Source organism: Hibiscus syriacus, unplaced genomic scaffold (assembly GCF_006381635.1).
Source record: "Hibiscus syriacus cultivar Baekdansim isolate YM2019G1 unplaced genomic scaffold, ASM638163v2 tig00017808_pilon, whole genome shotgun sequence".
Lineage (NCBI taxonomy): Eukaryota > Viridiplantae > Streptophyta > Magnoliopsida > Malvales > Malvaceae > Hibiscus > Hibiscus syriacus.
The window spans coordinates 968,533-991,243 of record NW_024062417.1 but is presented as its reverse complement, the minus strand read 5'-3'; positions in this window follow the sequence as shown (position 1 = coordinate 991,243).

Genomic DNA, 22,711 nt, shown 5'->3' with positions numbered 1-22,711 from the left:
GTTGCCAATGATGAACATGATAGTTGGTTATGGCATAGGAAACTAGGACATAATAGCATGAGTGTATTACAAAGGTTAATTCAAGGTAATTTAGTAAGAGGTTTACCAAAGTTAAAATTTGATAAAGATAAAATCTGTGATACATGTGCAAAAGGAAAACATAAGAAAGCTTCCTTTAAATCCATTAACAATGCATCAACTAGTAGAGTATTACAATTGATCCATATAGATATTTTTGGGCCAAATAGAACTACTAGCTTGGGTGGAAAATAATATGCATTTGTATTGATATATGACTATTCTAGATTTACTTGGGTTCTATTTTAAGTACTAAAGATGAAGCATTAGAAAATTTCATCATGTTTTCAAAAGTAATCCAAAATGAAAAAGGTTACTTTATTTTAAGCATTAGAAAATTTCATCATATTTTAACTACTGAAATTGAAAATCTTGGATTTACTAATTTTTGTAATTCAAATGGGATTATCCATAATTTTTCAGCACCTAGAACCCCTCAACAAAATGGAGTTGTTGAGAGGAAAAATAAAACTTTAAAGGAAATGGCTAGAACCATGCTTTGTGAAAACAATTTGCCAAAATATTTTTGGGTGAAAGCCATAAATACCGCTTGTTATGTTATTAACCGAGTAATGATTATGCATATTTTAAAGAAATCTCCATATGAAATTTTTAAAAATAAAAAGCCTAACATTAGTTATTTTCATCATTTTGGATGTAAATGTTTTTTTTAAACAACAATAAAGACAATCTTGGTAAATTTGATGCTAAAAGTGATGAATGAATTTTTCTTGGTTATTCCTTAAATTCTAAAGCTTATCGAGTATTTAATAAAAGAACTTTAGTGGTAGAAGAGTATATCCATGTTGTTTTCGATGATAATCCCTTTCCGAGGAAGGATTCTTGTGTTGATGATAACGTAGGTATTATAAATGCAAATGACGTGGGAGAACCATCATCAAAAGAAGAGGTGAAGGATGAGGAAACTCAAGATTCCTTAAAGAATCTAACCATTGAAGAAAGGGAAGTCACATACCCAAGAGAGTACAACTATGTCAAGGATGGTGAGATTTTAGGTGATCTATCCAAAGGGGTTACTACTCGATCTTCTCTTAGGGATGCTTATCTCATGCATAGAGCCTAAAAATGTTAAAGAAGCATTAACCGATGAAAATTGGATTATGGCTATGCAAGAAGAGTTAAATCAATTTGAGTGAAGTAAAATATGGACATTAGTTGAAAGGCCTAGTAATAAATCTACCGTAGGTACTAAATGGGTGTTTAGGAATAAGCTTGATGAAAGTGGTAACATAGTGATGAACAAGGCTAGACTTGTTTCTTAAGGCTATACTTAAGAAGAAAGAATAGATTATGATGAAACATATGCTTCTGTAGCGAGGATGAAAGCTATTAGAATGTTGTTAGCATTTGCATGTTTCAATGAATTTAAATTGTATCAAATGGACGTTAAAAGTTCATTTTTAAATGGTTTTATAAAAGAAGAAGTGTATGTGGGACAACCTAATGGATTTTAAGATTCAAAATTTCCTAATCACGTTTTAAAATTGAAAAAAAAACATTATATGGTTTAAAACAAGCTTCTAGAGCTTGGTATGAAAGATTGTCAAACTTTTTAATTGAAAAAGGTTTTTCAAAAGGGAAGGTTGACAGTACATTGTTTTTAAAGCGAAAGGTAAATATTTATTGGTAATTCAAATTTATACTGATGTAATTCAAATTTATACTGATGATATAATATTTGGTTCTACTAATGATGCTCTTTGCCAAGAATTTTCTAAGCTAAAGCAAGGTGAATATGAGATGAGCATGATGGGGGAACTTTCATTTTTCTTGGGGCTCCAAATCAAGCAAATAAAAGATGACATCTTCATCAATCAAGCAAAGTATGTTCAAGATATGCTCAAAAATTTTGGATTGGAGAATGTGAAACACCAAGCCACTCCTATGAGTTAATCTACAAAGCTTGACAAAGATGAAGGAGGTAAATGTGTTAATGTTAAACTTTATAGGTCTATGATTAGCTTTTTGCTTTATCTAACCGTAAGTAGACCATATATTATGTTTAGTGTTTGCTTATGTGCTAGATTTCAATCATGCCCTAAGGAATCACATTTACAAGCCATTAAGAGAAATCTTTAGATACCTTAAGGACACTCCTAGTATAGGACTTTGGTATCCTAGAGACTCTAGCTTTAGCTTGCATGCCTTATAGAATGCAGATTATGGAGGATACAAAATAGATAGGAAGAGCACCTTCGGTACTTGTCAATTTCTAGGAAATATTCTAATTTCTTGGTTTTCAAAGAAACAAAATAGTGTTGCATTATCTACCACTGAAGCGGAATACATTTCAGCTGGTAGTTGTTGCGCACAAGTTTTATAGATAAAACAACAACTTTTAGACTATGAAATTGAAGTCGGTACTATACCTATCAAGTTTGATAATACTAGTGCTATTTGTCTCACTAAAAATCCCATCCAACACTCTAGAACTAAGAACATTGAACATAGACATCATTTCATTAGAGATCAAGTCATAAAAGGAGATGTAGTTCTAGAATTTGTAGATACTTTAAATCAATTAGTAGATATTTTTACAAAACCTTTTAACAAAGAAAAATTTTAGACACTTAGGAGAGAATTAGGTCTTACAAACCTACCTTGATTTAGTGTTTAAAATAATTTTAGCACTTCTAAAGATTAAAGAAAAATGCATGTAAAAATAACATTTTGAATGCCTTCTATGCTAATAGTTAGGGGGGAGTTTATGATATTTAGAGAAAATTAATAATATGTTCAAATAAAATTCAAGGGTAGATTTGATTGATTGAACATAGTTAATTTTCGTGATATGAGTTGCCAATACCACTAGAGCTGATTAATTTTGCATGCTAAATGTTTAAATACAAATTTTTGACAATTGTGTGCACTAGGTATCGATATTGGTCACTCGATACTGATACCTCTCTTGCTAGGTATCGATACTATTCTTAACAGTACCGATACACCTTGAATGTGTATCGATACCCCTTGAGGGGTACCGATACCTCCTGTCAAGTTTAGGCTTTAAAATCCCTAAATCTTCGTAATTTTACCAAAACCCTTATATTACAAAACACACGATGTTCCTCTCTTCTCCTCTACCAAATCACCACATTGCTTCATTCGTTCGATTTCAAGTCAGAATTCAATAGTTTTTCAACTCCTAATCATGCAACACTTATTAAATTCGTACAAACAACACCACATTCTATTTCAATCCAATTTTTCAAGGTAAACTTTTCTAAAATACCATTTTATTTATTTTTGAACATAGGACTAGTTTTAGTTAGTTATAGTTCAAATTAGTGATCGGACATTTAATAGATTATGGTTTTACACTAGAATCTATAAGAAATTTTATCAAAAACACTATTTTTCAAAAAACAAAAAATTTAAAATTTGAAATAAAAAAAATTGTTTTAAATTGATGTTTTTGATCTAATTATATTATTTTCATGAAAACTATACATATTATGATTTTTCAAACTTCGTTTTCAAAATAGTTTTCAACATTTCCCATTAGACACTAAGTTAGAGAACCTTGAATATTGAGGACTCATATTGAATTTTGGGATTAATTGTGTTGCATACATATGTTGTTTTATTGCATGTATCCTATCCCATTCCAATTTCAACCATGTTTAAACGTCCTATGTCATCTTGTAGTCATTCTTCCCAACCAAAAAATCCACCTCCTATTCCACCACAAAATCCTATCCCTAATGAACCCGAGATGACCATTCTAAACTCTTGCTTTAACAAACCTAACCGTATAGGTCTCTACTCTAGGTACGTTAACCTTTTCAAGTCATATAACATTAGGGAAGAGCGTATCCGTCTCTCTAAGATATGATAGAGATGAAATTCAAATACATCCATACCCTCAAATCATGGAAATTCCATAATCTTTTTAAGGTTGAACTAGTTATTTATCATCAATTAGTTTTTATTTTCTACTCCAATGCGATGTGCGTACAAAATGAGTCCCAAACCACAACAGAAAGTGTTCGCTCCTATCTCTTGGGGTAATACACCTCTATAGACTCTGACTATATAACTAACACATTTGGTCTAGATAATCGAGGGTTAGATAATGAGTAATATTTAATGCCAACTACTTATAAAGCCAAGTCTAGTGCGAGTGTTTTAGATTATCATGAACGTTTTCCTCATTTTATCATCTCTTGGTGACCATTCGAAGGAAAATACTCCACTCTTAGAGTTCTTGACATAAGGTGGATACATTGTATCTAACAAAATAAGAAAATAAATCTCCCTCAAATTATCTTTGGGGAACTTATAGAAACCGTAAACCACATTCCTTCTAAACGTGTTGAATCATTAGTTTACGGCTGTCTACTTAGTAATATGTTTATGAAAGTTGGTCTTAAGGTAGAATTAGAAGTAGCCATCCCTCTAACCATCGAAATCAACTTCACATCTTTACAAAAATCAGGATGGACTGGAGACAAAGACCAATGGGTTTGATCAACAAAGAAAACCCCTGGTGCTAGCTCTTCACAAGCTGCTCCGGCTATTGGTCAAGAACTTGAAGACCTCTTACAAGATGTCGACGATCCCATAAACTAGCCTGAGGACGAGCCAGCCAGTCAAGACAGTATGATGCCTCCATACTTTCAGTCTTTTATGGAGACATTGGACTTGAAGTTTGCATCCTTATAGTCCCACTTGACTGCTATGGGAACTCAATAGTTGGAGAATCAAAGGGAAATTCGAGCTCAATGAGAAGGAATGGATATTCGATTCAATGTTGTAGATGAGAGACTCGACGAGTTAACCCATGATGTTACTTTTCTTAGAGGCCATCGATTTGATCCCGATCCTCCTACGGATGATTGACCTTGCCTTGCTAGTTTTCTTAGTTCGAACTTTGAACCTAATATTATCTTAAACATTTTTCTAAATTTATATATTTGAATATTTGGATGTTTGTTTTGGATATTTGGATATTTGGTTGTTTGGAATGTTTGTGTTTTTAGATGTTTAATTAGACTTATTGAACTTAATTGAATAATTATTTCATTATTTTATGCATCATTTACATTTTAGATCAATTATGAACAATTCTCAATTGCATATTGTTTATGAATATTGATTATGTGGACTAATGGCTAATATTTCTCTTGACTTTGATCTTAGCATCTATATTCATATATATCCATCAATTTGGAAAACTTGTTTAAAATTCATAGAGCATTTTTGATTTAACAAAAAAGGGGAGAACATAAATATAGTAAGGGGGAGTAAGGGAAGTAATTTTTTTAAATGATTTTTCAAAAATCATAAAATTTCTAAAATATTTTTTTATATCAAAAAGGGGGAGATTGTTGAAAATATTTTGATGGTTTGATATAACAAATAAAGTATTAATAAATTTTAAGATTTTATATTCGATTTAAATATTATATTCGACTCAATTATTCGAATATCACAAAAATTACTCAAAGTTTTCAAATATCAATTTTACTCCTTAATTAAATGAAAATTTGTGTTTCATTTTTAAAATATTTTTGAAATAATTTTTACAAAGTATTTCGAACCATAATCGAGTCAAAAATGAGTCTTTAATAGGAAAGTATCAATACCTCCTTAACGAGTATCGATACCCCTCAAACATCGAATGCAAAAGAGGTACTGATACCCTAGAGGGTATCGATACCCCTTTATATAGAGGTACCGATACCTAACCTAAAAGTATCGATACCCCTTATTTGATTTTGACTCTAAGAAATAACAAAATGCAAAATGGTTACCGATACCATGACCGGTATCGATACCTCTTTACATAGTAGTATCGATACCCCCGATACCATCAGTTTTGCAACAGTCAAAATATTTGAATTTTATACAGGTAGTATCGATACCCCTATGAAGGAGTACCGATACCCATATGCTCCCAACAACCTTTTGAAGTGGAAAACATACAACAACTACTCTATTAACTTCATGATCATCCCTAATGTTCATAATTCATTCAAGGGGCATTTAAACAAGTCTTAAAGCTATTGATGAATAACAAGAAACAAGTTTTGAGAAAGAATTCAAAGAGAGAAAGCCTTAAACTTATTGTTTGAGCAAATCAAGCCTACATTCACTCAATATTCATTTCGCTTTCAAGAACACCATTTGTGCTCAATTGTATTCATTCTTGAGTGTTCTTTCTTTGTTCTAGAATTGTGCAAACATTTTACCTTGTGACGTTTTTCTGTAAGTTTATAAAATTTGTAAGTTTCTCTTTGAGAAAGTGTGTTCTCAAGAATTTGGGGTATAATTCTTGAGGGAGTTGTAAGGTTACTCTTTGTCCTCAAAAGAAAGAAAAATTAGTGCATATGTGGAAAATCCTTAGTGTGGATAGCTAAGGTAGTGGATGTAGACTTTGGTTGAGAAAATTGAACCACTCTAAATCATTGTGCAAATATTTTCTATCTTCTGTCAAAGCTTCTACCAAAATTTTAATTGACAATTCATCCCCTTCTTGGTTATTTCATTCGATCGATTAACTCAACAGAATATCATATAAAAGTTAGCTAGTGAGGCAAAGGTGAGTGCATTTATTTATTTAGCTATCACTGATTAAGGAAAACTTGCGATAAGTCAACCTCATGTGATTTTTGAAGAAATGTTTGACTCAAATTATGAAATGATTCCATATTTTTTATTGAATGTTATGAACTACCAATGCAATGGTTTTTATGGATAATTATTAAAAATGTTACTAATTGGATATACAAATGATATGATTTTATCGCAAAGCCCATTGTATTTTGCTTAGAGAGTTGAAGGTACAATTGGCATGCCATGAGGTGGAGTGATTATTATTCAAGTGTTATTGATACAAGATATTTATTTAATTCACATGTAGCACCTATGGTGCGATTTATATAGGAACTTTCGAGTGTGAATTGTTGATATTAACATGTGGGCATTTTTTTAGTGCATATTGTGCACACTCGAGTGACTCACTTACCTTTCATTCTCTTTAGATATACATTGGGCTATGAAATTGAAATGTTAAAGTATTGAATATGTTATCGAATGAAATGATTATTTATTGACTATTGGGATTTGATATTGATTGTCACGATTTTATAAAATCATGAAACATTGATTTCTTTACAAGTTTATTGATGAAAGAAAAGAGCTTATTTAAGTCGGTTTTGAAATTCATATGTTTTAATTGAATATACATTTTATTATTTTGAAGTATTACATTTTCTTATATTTTGACTCTCCTCAATTATTGTATAATGTCTCATTAAGATATACTTGGCATGTGGTTATTTTCACACGTAGGTAAAGAAAATGAAAGGCTTACGGAGTGAGGAGTATCGCGCACATCACTTAGGTGAATCAGATCTATCTCGAATATCAGTACAAACCTTTTCTCTTGACTTATTAGTGGTATGTATATCATGTTTTGAGTTATATTGTTGGTTATCATCTTTTAAACTAGTTTGTATAATATAAATAACACGGATCTTTTATAAATATTAGTATATAAAACTAGTATAATGCATGAATAATATTTTATTAGTTATATTTTATATACTATCGAAACAAATTTTAAGTTAGGTAGTTTACTTTATAATATGAAGAATATTGAACTGCTAAACTGCTACCTGAAACTGATATCGATTTGAATGATTAAATATTTATATTTGGATTTTATGTGATTATGATATTTATTGAAAGATTTTAAATTGGAAATTTTAAAGGAATAAAATTGTACTGGATTTTATTAGTAGAATGTTTACAAAGATCATTTCACATCTTTGAATCGTATTCAAGGACATATAAATGTTAAGGGTGTTATATTTATTGGTATCAAAGCTGCAAGTTTAGTTGATTCTCAGCCTAAAATCGAGATTAATTTATGTTGAAAAGGTGTATATGTCACTAAGATGTTAATATTACTGATATTGTATGGTATTGGGATTCGATTATTGATGCGACTCTTTACTATTATAAATTCAAAATTTGGTTATCTCTGCACTATGGTTAGGTAGATTGATGTATGAAGCAATTATTTTTTAAAGATTTAGAGGGTTTTGAAATAATAGTAATAGTGAAAAAGAGAAATCATTGCCCAATGTGATATCAACAGTGACTGCTAAGAAATTAATGATGAAAGGTTGTTCAACTTTTTCTACCCAATTTGATTGACACACAAGTATCTAAATCCATATTAGAGGATATTATGACAATTCAGGAGTTTCCTGACGTATTTCTCAATGATTTACCCGCATTACCTTCTGATCGTGAGGTAGAATTTTAAATTGGTGTATTTCTGGGTACTGCACCTATTTCAATGCCCTCATACATAATGTCTCCAGTCAAACTTAGGGAATTAAAGTCAAAACTGTAGGATTTACAATATTGGGGTCTTATTAGACTTCGTGTATCCCCTTGGGGTGCACCAAAACTTTTTGTGAAGAAGAAAGATGGGTATATGTGATTATACATAGATTATCGTCAGCTAAATATAGTGACTATAAAGAATAAATATCCTTTCCCAAGGATCGATGATTTGTTTGATCAACTCAAGGGTGCGTCAGTATTCTCTAAGATTGATCTCCGATCTAGATATCATCAATTAAAGATTAAAGAGGATGATATTCCAAAGATGCCTTTTAGAACATGATATGGTCACTATGAGTTCGTAATGATGCCATTTGGATTGACTAATGCACCTACAACATTTATGGATTTAATGAATTGGGTGTTTCAAGGTTTATGGTCATGTTCATTGATGATATTTTGATTTATTCCAAGACTAGGGAATAACACGATGCACATCTCTGAATTATACTTCAGACCTTGCGGGATAAAAAGCTTTATGTCAAATTGTCAAAGTATGAATTCTGGTTGTCGGAAGATGTTTTCCCTGGCCATGTGTTTTCAACATAGGGAATCAAAGTCGATCCCAAGAAAGTACAAGCAATAGTGGAGTAGAAAACTCTGAAAAATGTCTATGAAGTCTGAAGTTTCTTGGGATTAGCTTGCTATTATCGGAGATTCGTGAAGAATTTCTCGATGATTTTTTCTCCATTTACTAAATTGTTAAGAAAGGATGTTCCATTTGTATGGACCGAAAAGTGTCAAGAAAGCTTTGACATGCTTAAGAAGATTTTGATTGAGGCACATATTCTAGTGCAACCAGAATCAGGAAAAAATTATGTAACTTACAATGATGCATGTCATAACGGTTTTGGATGTGTATTAATACAAGAAGGTAAAGTGGTAGCCTATGCTTCAAGATAGTTAAAGACGCAAAAAAGGAATTATCTGACTCATGATTTGGAATTAGCAGTTGTAGTATTTTCTTTGAGAATTTGGCGCCACTACCTATATGGTGAGTGGTGTTATATTTATATGGATCATAAAGTCTAAAGTATTTACAAACTCAAACATAATTAAATTTGAGACAAAGAATATGGATCAAACTTCTGAAAGATTATGATGTGATTATCGATTATAACCATGGAAAAGATAATGTTGTGGTTGATGCACTTTGTCGAAAGACATTTTCTACTTTAAGAGCTTTGGGTATTCGATTGTCCCTAGAAAAGGATAATACACTTGTTTCATAATTAAAATTGAACCTTGCATTGTTATATCAAATAAAATATCTTCAAATAGAGGATGAGAAATGTTTAGCAAAGTTTGAACAAGTAAACAAAGGTTAAAGCAAAGACTTTGAGGTGAAATATGGTGGATGTTTATATTATCGAGGGCTAGTTTGCATACCCAACGATGAAAAACTAAAGAAGAATCTTCTTTCGTAAGCTCATTATAGTCCTTTGACTATGTATTCAAGAGGAAATAAAATGTATCAAGAACTAAAGAGTTGATACTGGTGGGCAGGAATGAAAAGGTCTATAACTAAGTTCGTTCTAAGTGTTTGACATGTCAGCATGTGAAAGAAAAACACCAAGTTTCATTTAGATGGTTGCAACATATTTCCATTCCTTAGTGAAAGTGGGAAAGAGTTACTATGGATTTCTTGATAGCTTTGCCTTCGACACCCAGTAAGAAAGACTCAATCTGGGTGATTGCAGATTGACGAAGTCAGCACACTTTATTCAAGTTCGAATCGACTACTCAATTGATAAGTATGTTGAGCTATATATATCATAGAGATTATGTGACTTCATGGAGTACCTATCTCGATTATATCTGACAGAGGCCCGAGGTTTACTCTAGGATTTTTGAAATCCTTTCCACAAAGACTTGGGAACTCGAGTGAATTTCAATACATCTTTTCATCCACAAACATATGGACAGTCTGAGCGAACTATCCAAATTATTGAAGATATGATAAGGGCGTGTGTCATTTATGTCAAAGGATCATGGGAAAAATACTTTCCTTTAGCAGAGTTCGCTTACAATAATAGTTATTAGTCGAGTATCAAGATAGTCCTTTTGAAGCTCTATACGGAAAAAATGTCAAACGTCACTAAATTGGCATGAGTGAATGACCGAGACATAATAGGTCTTGATTTGATCAAAGAAGTGGAAGACAAAGTGAAGATTATCCAATATAATCTCAAGATAACTGCTGATCGACAAAATTCTTATTTAGACTTGAAAAGGAAAGATATTGAATTTTAAGTTGGTGACAATTTTTTTTTTAAAGTATCGCCATGGAAAAAGGTTTTACAATTCGGGCGTAAAGGAAAATTGAGCCCAAGATATATTAGTCCTTATGAGATTATAAAAAGAGTTAGTCCAGTAGCCTATCAGTTGGTTGTGCCTACGGAGATGGACAAGATTCATAATGTTTTTCACGTGTTGATGCTTAGAAGGTATCGTTCGGATCCCGCACATGTAATTACACCAGAGGAAATCGAGATTCAATTGGACTTGTCTTATGAAGAAGAACCAATAAAAAATCTTAGCTTATGGAGTCAAGGAACTAAGAAACAAGATGATCCCACTTGTAAAAGTTCTTTGGCGGAATCATAAAGTGGAGAAAGCTACTTGGGAACTAGAAGAAGACATGAAAAAAATAGTTTCCCTATCTATTTACATCATATATGTAAACATGTATGGAAAATTCAAGGACATATTTTCTTTATGGAGGAGAGAATTGTAATATCCCAAATTCTGGCTAGTAGCCAAAATGTAAAATTTGAAAGTTTAGTGGCCAAAGTATAAATTTGTAAAACTTTAGGGATCAAGAATGTAATTTTGAAAAGTTATATATTTTAGACTGTAAAAGAATGGTTTATTCCAAAATTAGCATTTTTATGTGAATCAAAAAATTTGATTTGGGGTTTGTATTAAAAGTTATAAAGTCGTAAAATTCGACAAGATAATCAAATCGAACAGAAATTTCACAAAAATTTGGAGGATGGCAGATAAGAGTTGGAAATTTATTTCCATAATTTAGAACAGTGAAATTTAACATGTTTCAGTGGATATAACTTTAATTTTCCATATTAAGCCAAAATTGTAAAATTTGGTTACTAAATTACTATTTTTGTAAATTACAAGGTTAACACATGGAAAGTCAAGATCTGATATTTTTTTATGGATATGATAATGTAAGGGATGATGCCATAGAGTGTCATGGATGAAATTATCATGTTTCATTAAGGGTAAAATAGTAATTCCATATTTAATAAATTTTAAATTCATTTTATTAAGTTAAGCCATGTATAAAGTGATAATTATCAAGGAAAAATCAAGAATTTTCAGCCATCTTCAAGCTCCAAACCGTGAACCATCATAGGTAGGTAAATTTTTTTTTGATTTCATTTTTAAGTTTATTTGATTGATTTTTGGATTAAGCTATTAGATAGAGAATTAATCTCCATGAAATTCTCTATAATTTGGTATAAATGTTCATGAAAAACATTTTTGGATGTTGAAATTATTGGTTAGGGTTTTTGAATGGGATGTTGAATTCTAAAGAATTAAAGGCTGATTTTTATGTTATTGGTGTTGTAGTTTAATTTCCAAGCATTTAGGATGATTAAATCGAGTAGAATTGAATATATTCAATTTGGTCAAGTTAAGGTATATGATAATTTATTGATTTTGGATTGAATTTGATGTTAGGATGATTGGAATTGCTTTAGTTTAATCATAGGAGGTTGAATTCATGCTTGATATCCAATAAAAATCAAGCCCTAGTGTTCCTTATAGGTTTGACCATGGAAGAGAAAATAAGGGGAAATAAAAAATTTCTCATGATCTATAATTAATATTAGATGAATTGTACATGTTTCGGAAGATGAATTGGATCAATTTGGAAGCTTATTGAAGTAAATGAACCATTTTGCAAGTTTTCAAAAATTTTAAGACATTGATGTCTAATTGCTTAATTGTGGGTGTTGAATGCTGGAAATTGATGTTTGAATACTGTATTTGAAGTTAGAATGATGTTTTGGTTCATAATGCAAAAGTTAGCAAAATTTGGTGACTAATTCGAAAAGTCAGAAAACTTGGGGTTTGAATTACAAGGTTATGAATTTAAAGGTATTAGATTGAATGCATTATTTCAATTCTAGATATTTAGTATTGGATTTGGATTGAGTAAAATGGTGAAAGATAATTTTGCATAATTTGGAAATGTTAGTATTAATTTTAAAAGAATTCATATCTTATGACTAAATTGTAATGTTATGAAATTGAGCGGTTTTGTGATGAAAATGAATATATAAGGAATTGAAGTGTCAATTTGGGAATGTTAGAGTATTTTGGAGTAGTGAAGTGATTTTATATTGAATAGGTATCAAATAATATTTTATATATTATTTAGTTGGATTATGGTTATGTTAGTATAATACTAACATACTTTAAATATTGTGTTATTTATCTGCCATCCTACAAACTACGACAAACATTGCAATTCTAGTGATTTGAAAGTGATGGACAAAGCACATGAGTAAAATAATATCATATGAAAGTTTTCTAGTGAGGCAAAGGTGAGTGCATTTATTATTTAATTTTCACTGATTGAGGAAGACTTGCGATAAGTAAACCTTGAGTGATTTTTTAAAAAAAGGTTTGAATCAAATTGTGGAATGATTCCATAATGTTTTTTGGATATTTTAAAAATTATTTTAGGGTATGAATTGTCCAATACAATGGTTTTAATGGATGATTATTGAAAATGTTACTGATTGGATATACAATGACATGATTTTATATCAATGCCCATTGTATGTTGCGTAGAGAGTCGTAGGCACAATTAGCATTCCATGAGGTGGAGTGATTATTATTCAATTGTTATTGATATAGTACATTTATGTACTTCACTTGTAGCTCCTATTGTGTGATTGATAGAAGCACATTAGAGTGCGCATTGTTGATATTAACATGTGGACACTCTTTAGTGCATATATCACGCACTCGAGTGACTCACGTACCTTGCTTTCTATTTAGATATACAATGGGCTAAAAAATGAAATGTGAAAGTATTGAATAAGTGGTTGAATAGAAATGATTATTTATCAATTATTGGGATTTGATATTAATTGTCATGATTTTATAAAAGCATGAAACATTGATTTCTTTACAAGTTTACTAATGAAAGAAAATAGCTTATTTAAGTCGGTTTGGAAATTCATGTTTGTTAATTGAATAAATATTTTATTATTTTGAAATATTAAATTATTTTCTATTTTGTTTCACCTCAATTATTTTATAATGCCTTGTTAAGATATACTTAGTGTGTGGTTGTTTTCACACATAGGTAAAGAAAAGGAAAGGCTTACGGAGTGAGAAGTATAGCACGTGTAACCCCCTAGACCCAACCTAGGAGTTACAACTGAATCAGGGTGACCATATTAATCACATATACGATCCATAAATGAATTTTTTTAATAAGACATTCTGAAAATGTTTACATAATATAAAATATGAAATAAACTCATGCCACACTTTAAGAATGATGAAAAATAAATATTAAACCGCATACAATGTATAATCGAGACCATACTTCCGATATCCAAATTGGTCCTATATCTGGATAATCTGAATAAGAATAGCAGAACTAGAGTGAGCTACAAGGCTCAATGTGTTCTCTAAAATTTAATCAGGTAATACCGCCACTGATGTGATCCTAACCAGCCCTAATTTTCTTTTCAATTTGATCAAATCATTAAAGTTCACCAAGGCTGATTCAAAGGGAGTTCTACCTTAGTTCATCCTCTACTTTCTCATTTATGCACTATATTTTATCATATGTTTGTATTTACCTCTTAGGATATGCTTATCATATGATATCATTCATTCATTGCATGAATTTTTGTGAGTTTTATTAGTTGCATAACATTCATTGAATTTAATAAGTATGTTGCTCATTTAAGCATGCATTACATTTAAAGCATCTAGTTCATTTAGGGAAGTAGTTCATTTATGCATATTTAGATCATTTAGTAAGATACTTCATTCATGAATCTAGTTCATTGAATAAAGCTAGTTCATTAATTGAACTAGTTCATTCATCAAACTAGTTCATTTATTAATCTAATTCTTAATTGTTTCATGCATGTTTTCAATTAAAGATTCAATAAAGTTCACCTTTGTGTCTAGGTGCATGAGAGAAGTTGAACGGTTTCAACAGATGCAAGAATATCAGTCAGAATGTCTTCTAATTATGGATGTGATATAGACGTTTTTGGGTTCATAAATCTATTGGAGATTATTCCTCTATCTTTTATCTTTCCAATTCCTTTTGAATCACATCAATATGATATCGGGAGCTTGAGATATGATCGATTTACTGAAGACATTGCAGGTTGGAATTTTCATTACGGGAATTTTATACAAGGATGATTTGGATGAGTTTGAGCCAAAGAATAGTCCTTTCGTCTTCTACCAAGAGAAAAGCAATTCATTACCATATTAATTAACCAATTCAAGGCATTCAAGGTTTATGTTATCACCCATTGAAGGCCATTCACGTTCAAGCAAGGGGACATGCAATAACCAACATTCAAAACTTAGCATTCAAGGTCTTTATCATCTTTTGAAGGTTGATCATATTCTACAAGGGACCTAGCAATGAAGGATGATTTTATTTCATTTAACCACCAAATTAAGTGATAAAATTAGCAAGGAATTTGAAGAGACAAGATGATTTGGACATGTAGGATGTCCACATTCATCCTATGACTTCGTTTATCCTATTTTCTTCCATTTGCAAGCAAAGCAAGGCGGCCCAAGAGTCAACCCTCCTCTTTGGACAAATTTAAGGCTAGAATTATCTCAAATTAAAGTTTAATTAATCAATTTTCAATCTACATGGTTAGCCATCAAAGGATAAGAAGATTGACAAGTCATTTAATTGAATTCAATTGCATATAGGTGATTGTTTACTTTAATTGTAAAAACACTTCATATGGTGCCCATCAATACTATAAATAGGCACCTCCATGGCATTTGTACTTAGAACTTTTTACATAATAAACTCTTTGAAAGGTTGATTTCATTTTAGTTATTGGATTAGAACTCTATCGGTTTTTTGTCAATCTTGAAGCCTTCATCCATTTCATTTTATTATAACGTTGGTTCCTAGCTCACCTATAGCTAGTGGGTCACGTTCCATCCTCTTTCACTTCAATTCCATCATATTATATTGTTGGTTCTTAGCTATATATAGATAATGAGTCATAATCCATCCTTTGAATTTTTATTATCCTCCTAGTCGACTACAACCACCCTTGACCATTTTCGTTATATCTATTCAACTGTTATCACCACCACACTTCTTTCATTTGCAGACCACTACAAATTCATCCACATCCCCATCCTTTTCAATTTCATTGTTTATTTGTTAATCTCATATTCACAATGTTAATTTTACACTTTTAGAATATTTTCAAGCACTACGAAGTTTCTTACTAGCATCACGATCGAGCAACAACGTATATGACTCTAAACACATAATCGAGATCATATCAACAACACATAAAAATTTCAAGTATAAATATTAAACAAAATAATAATCAACCAATATTTAAATTTAGATATTTTACTAGCAGAATGTCCCAACAGAAATTCATATTCTTACCTTTTATTCCGAATCAACAGAAAAACACATTTCCTTACAATGAGACATCGGAAACTGAATACCAAAATTAAAATGGGAATTTAACCATCATATTAGGATCCCAAACAGAGTCAGGATGGAGATATAATCTCATGCAGATGTTAAAATAGGGAATTTATCCCATGCAGATGTCGAAACAGGGAGTTTATCCCATACAGATGTCAGAACATGGAGTTTATCCAATACAAATGTCAGAACATGGAGTTTATCCCAGACAGATGTTAGAATAGGGAATGAGGTCCCATGAAGAATTAGAACGGGGACTAATCCCATTCATATTCAGGATAGATAATAAATCCTATATAGAATCACGACGGGGAATAAATCTCATATAAAATCAAGATGAGGATTATGCCCTCCATAGGGGATCCCATGCAGATATCATAAATGCATCAACTTGCAAATTAATGGTGTTGTCACACTATTCAGAAGTTAGATATGTCATATATATATATATATATAATCAGATCACAAACATGTTTACATATAACAACATATAGTGTAACACATTAAATATATCGAACGGGTTAATAATTGACAACTATAAGAGAAAAATGAATATAAGTCAGGCCTTACATTTCCCACGTTTGTAGTACTAGGTCATGGGGAATGGGAACATATATATCGGGATAAAAGGGCAGAATCAGACTGAGTTGAGTGAGAATAATCAAGGTTAACTGGTGAATGATGGTGAGAATCGTGATCACCATGGTCAGTTTATGAAAGAGATCGATAGAGTTGGGGTTTTTTAACAAATCCCAAACATTTAAAACTTCACTGATTGTAAATGATGATGGTAAATAGAAATATAAGGACATTAGACGAATGGGGTTGATGAGACAAACGCAATGGTACTGGAGGTGTCGAACACCTCCTCTCGGTAGCAACCAAAATAAAAAAACCAAAAATGTTTTGTTGAGAGAGAGAAAATTGAGAGAACCAACTAAGGTGCCTATTGTTTTCAAAATACCAAATGGTAACTATGGATGTAGGTTTTGGGTATTTAGACTCTAAAATTTATGGGTTAATTATAACCCAAAGCCCCTTATTTTGAAAGAGTTCCCAAATAGTCTAGTAAACTTACTAGCACTTCAATTTAACCTATTTTTTGGGGTATTACAACTCTCCCCTGAAGAAACTTTTGGGCTCAAAATTTTACCTGACAAAAGAAGATGAGGAAACAACATCCTCATAGATATAGAGTCGCTGAAATTACCTTCTATTGAAAACATTTTGATGTTTCTATATAATAAATTAAATTAAATGAATTTTAAGATTTCACAAAAGATTTTTTATAAGTATATTCGACTTAATTAATCAAATATCAATTTATTACTCCAAATCTTTCAAGATCAATTTCAAACCTTACTAAATGTGTAAAATTGTGCTTTATACTTAATATATTTTTGAAACAATTTTCACAAAATATTTTGAACCAAAATCAAGCCTAAAATCAAATTTTCAAAGTGGTGCATCGATGCACCAATCCATGCATCGATGCACCATGGAATAAATTGAATATCGAATGCATTTCATGGATCGATGCACTTACCATGCATCAATGCACTCAGGGTTTTTTGAAAACATCGAATGCATTTGATGCATTGATGCACTCAGGCTATTTTGAAACATCGAATGCATTTTATGCATCGATGCACTCTTAGTGCACCGATGCACTAAGGGTCCAACGATCAAAATATTTGAATTTTACACTTGATGCACCGATGCACCTTGGGTTTGCATCGGTGCACTGACACTCCCAACTAATTTAATTAATTGTTTTCACACTTAAATGGATCTATTGACTCCACTAATCATCCCTAACGTGCAAAATCATTTGAAGGAGTATTTAAACAAGCTTAGAAGCCATTGATTAACAAAAAGAAACTACAAGCAACTAGAATGAAGAGAGAATCAAAGAGAAAACATCAAACTCATTGTTTGAGCAATTCAAGCCTATTTTTCATTCAATATTCATTTTGATTTCAAGAACACTACTTGTACTAAATTGTATTCATTTTTTAGTGTTCTTTTCTTTGTTCTAGAATTGTGCAAACACATTTGCCTTGTGAGGTTTTTCATTAAGTTTGTGAATTTGTAATTATCTCTTTGAGAAAGAGTGTTCTCAAGAATTGGGGTATATTCTTGAGGGAGTTGTAAGGTTATCTCTTTGGCCTCAAAAGAAAGAACAAATTAGTGAATTTGTTGGAAAATCCTTAGTGTGGATAGCTAAGGTAGTGGACGTAGACTTTGTTTGACAAAGTCGAACCACTCTAAATCGATGTGCAATTACTTTCAATTTTCAGCAAAAGCTTCCTCCAAATTTTTAATTTCCAATTTACCCCCATCTTGGCCGATTCTGTCGATCGATTAACTCAACAGTTGGTATCAGAGACTCACTCATTTGAAGTTTAATCGCCTCTTGAGTCAATTCGGGAAGATTTACATCTATTTTCAAAGTCATCAATGGTCGGCACTTCAAACTCCAACTTCAGTCTCGATTCATTGCCCGTTAACAAGCCTCATTTCTTCAATGGAGCTAATTATGCTTATTGGAAGAATAGGATGATGTATTTCATTCAAGCAAGTGACATGGCAACATGGAATATCGTAGAAGATGGATACATCAAACCCTCAACTCACCCGAGGTTATGGAGTGAAGGAGAGACAAGAATGTTCCAGCTCAACTCCAAAGCTACCCATATTATATTTTTTTCTCTTAGACCAGATGAATACGGGAGAGTTTCATCTTGCACAACCGCCAAGGAGATATGGGACAAACTACAAGTCACTCATGAAGGTACAAACGCGGTAAAAAAATCTAAAATTAGTCTTCTAACTCATAGCTATGAAAATTTCAGGATGAAACCGGATGAAGATGTCAAAGCTATGACAGATAGATTCTCCACGATTGTCAATAGTCTCAAATCATATGGAGAAATCATTCCAAATGTCAAGCTTGTGAGGAAGTTAGTTTACTCTCTTCCAAAACCTTGGCAATCAACGAAGACGGCGATCATCGAGGCTAAGAACTTGAAATCCTTGACCCTCGATGAACTTATTGGCTCTCTCCTCACGCATGAAATGATGCTTAAAGAAGAGGAAGATCTTGAGAAAAGAGACGAGCCAAAGAAGGAGACGAAGAAGAAGAAGAAGAACGTGGGAGTTGCTCTCAAATTAACAAAAGATCAGAGTGACTTAGATGAAGATGACGATGACTAGGAAATGACATTGTTTTCCAAACGGTTTAGAAAAATGATGAGGCCTAACCGAGGAAGATAATTCAAACGAAATGAAGGCTTCAAAAATGAACCAAAAGAGAAGGACCCGATCATTTGCTATGAATGCAAAAAATCGGGTCATGTCAAATATTCTTGCCCACAATTGAAGAGAAATGGTCAATCAAAGAATAAGCACAAGGCTCATGTGGCTACATGGAGCGATGAAGAAGGTTCCAATGAAGAGGAACAAGAAGTAGCAAACTTGTGCTTGATGGCATTCGGGGAAGATTCTAAGGTAACCTCTACCTCATTTGATTTAGATGATTTATCTTATGATGAGTTATTACAGAAATATAATGGGTTGGCTTCGGATTATGAGAATTTTTTTTTAAAATATAGAAATGATATTTCAAAATTGAAAAATGAAAATAAACTCATATCCAAAACCAACAACGATCTTGAAAGTAAAATCAAAGATTTGAAAATCAAACTAGAAGAGTTTGAAAAGAAAAATTCAGATTTACAAAATTTACTTTCAAAGGTCAATGATGATAATCAAAAGAAAATTGATGATCTTAAAGTTTTTTTTGATAAAGTTGGAACAAAACGTTTTGAAAATAGAGAAAATTCAAAATCCAACTTTGTTAGAAAAAGTTTTAAAAACTACAATCATAGAGGTCCCCGAAGAACCTCTAATAGAATAATCGTTAGAAGTATATGGATTTCTAAATGACTTGTTACTACTAAAGATAAAGATATCCTACACAAATAGATACCTAAAGGGACTAGGATTTTGGAAACTAATGAATATGGACCCAAAAGAATTTGGGTACCAAAAATTTGAAATTAATCTATGTTTGTAGAAAAAGGAGCATTTCTACAAGGCACGGGAAATAAATTCAAACTCATGGTACCTTGATAGTGGATGCTCAAGACACATGACCGGGAAAAAAATCCGGTTCATAGAGCTTAACGCAAAAAATGGAGGAGAAGTGACTTTTGGTGATAATTCAAAAGGTCACATTGAAGGTATAGGTACAATAGGTAATACCTCTTCCATACAAATTAAGAATATTTTATATGTGAATGGATTAAAGCATAATCTTTTGAGTATTAGTCAATTATGTGATAAGGGATTCAATGTCATGTTTGAAACTAATGGTTGTAAAGTTATTGACATTGCATCTAATCGGATTATTCTTATTGGCCATAGAATAGGAAACATTTACAAGGTACATTTTGATTCTATAGATATGACTAATTTGTGCCTAGTTGCTAAGGATGAGCATGATAGTTGGTTATGGCATAGGAGACTACGACATGTTAGTATGAGTGTTTTGCAATGGTTAATTCAAGGAGATTTGGTTCGAGGGCTGCCTAAGCTAAAATTTGATAATGATAAAATTTATGATGCTTGTGCTAAAGGAAAACAAAAGCGAATTTCTTTTAAATCCATTAATGATGTATCCACTAGTAGAACATTACAATTGATCCATTTAGATCTTTTTGGGCCATCTAGAACTACTAGCTTTGGTGGACAACAATATGCATTTGTATTAGTAGATGATTATTCTAGATATACTTGGGTTCTATTATTAAGTACTAAAGATGAAGCATTAGAAAAATTCATCACGTTTTCAAAAGTAATCCAAAACGAAAAAGGTTACTCTATAACTAGTGTTAGGAGTGATCATGGAACTGAATTTGAAAATCTTGGATTTACTGATTTTTGTAATTCAAATGGTATTAGCCATAATTTTTCAGCACCTAGAACCCCTCAACAAAATGGAGTTGTTGAGAGGAAAAATCGAGCTTTAGAAGAAATAGCTAGAACCATGCTTTGTGAAAACAATTTGCCAAAATATTTTTGGGCGAAAGCCACAAATACAGCTTATTATGTTATTAATCGAGTAATGATTAGGCCTATTTTGAAGAAAACTCCATATGAACTTTTTAAAAATAAAAAGCCTAACATTAGCTATTTTCATCCTTTTGGATGTAAATGTTTTGTTTTAAGAAACGGTAAAGACAATCTTGGTAAATTTGATCCTTTGTTATTAGTTAGGGGGAGTTTATGTTCTTTGGTGAAAATTAATTTTATGTTAAAATGTAGTTTAAGGATTAAATCGATTGATTGAACATGATTAATTTTCAATATATGAGTTGCCAATACCACTAGCGCTAATTCATTTAGCATTTTGAGTGTTTAAAACAGATTTTTGACATTTTTGTGCTTAATGCATCGATACACCTAAAAGTGTATCGATGCATCCTCTTGAATGTGCATCGATACACCGTGAATGTGCACCGATGCAAGCCTTGAATGTGCATCGATGCACAAGGCCATGCATCAATGCATCCATCGGGTTTTGGTTAAAAACCCTGATTCTCTTCTTTCTTTTAAACCCCTAAAAAACACTCCCTTTCCGCCTCTCTCTCTAATTTATCCTCTTACTTAAAATCAACGAAAATTTGTCGGAATCTTCGAGCTTTTCATCTCTATATCTTGCTATTATCATTAAATCGTGCAACACAACATCTCATTTTCACCAATCCGAAATTTTCAAGGTATTTTTCTAAAAACTTGTAGTTTATCATATTTTGATCCTAGGACTAGTTTTAATTAGTTCTAGGATGAATATTATATCGGGCATTTATTATTTGATGATTTCAAACTAGATTTTACAACCAATTTCATCAAAAACTCACAAATTTTCAAAGATTTTTTGAATTTTCGAAATTAAAAAAAATCAGAAATCTGAATTTAATTTTTAAATTTGATGTTTTTGATTTAATTATGTTGTTTTCATGAAAACTATACTTATTATGATTTTTCAAAAATTATTTTCAAATAGTTTTCAAAACCTTGCCCATTAGGATTCAGTTTAGAGAACCTTAAATTATTGAGGACTCAATTGAGTTTTGGGATTGATTATTGAGCATACATGTGTTTCGAATTGCAGGTTTCATTTCTTATTCCGATACCTTAACCATGTCCAATCCTAAACGTCTTAGGACTTCATCAAGTCGTTCAACCCGACCTCCTAATCCTATTCCTCCTCTACCTAATAGTCTTATAGGATCCTGTTTTAATATGCCTGAATGTCGTAGAGATGACTTGTACTCTAGGTAAGTAAATTCTTTGCAATCCTATAGAATCGGGGAAGAGCGTATTCCTTCTCTTTAAGCTATGATAGATATTGACTTCGAATACCTTCTGATTCTTAAAACTTCAAAGTTTGATAAAATGTTTCACCTCAAACCTATCGTCTATCATCAGTTAGTCCGCAATTTCTACTCTAATGCGGTATGCATTCAAAACCAA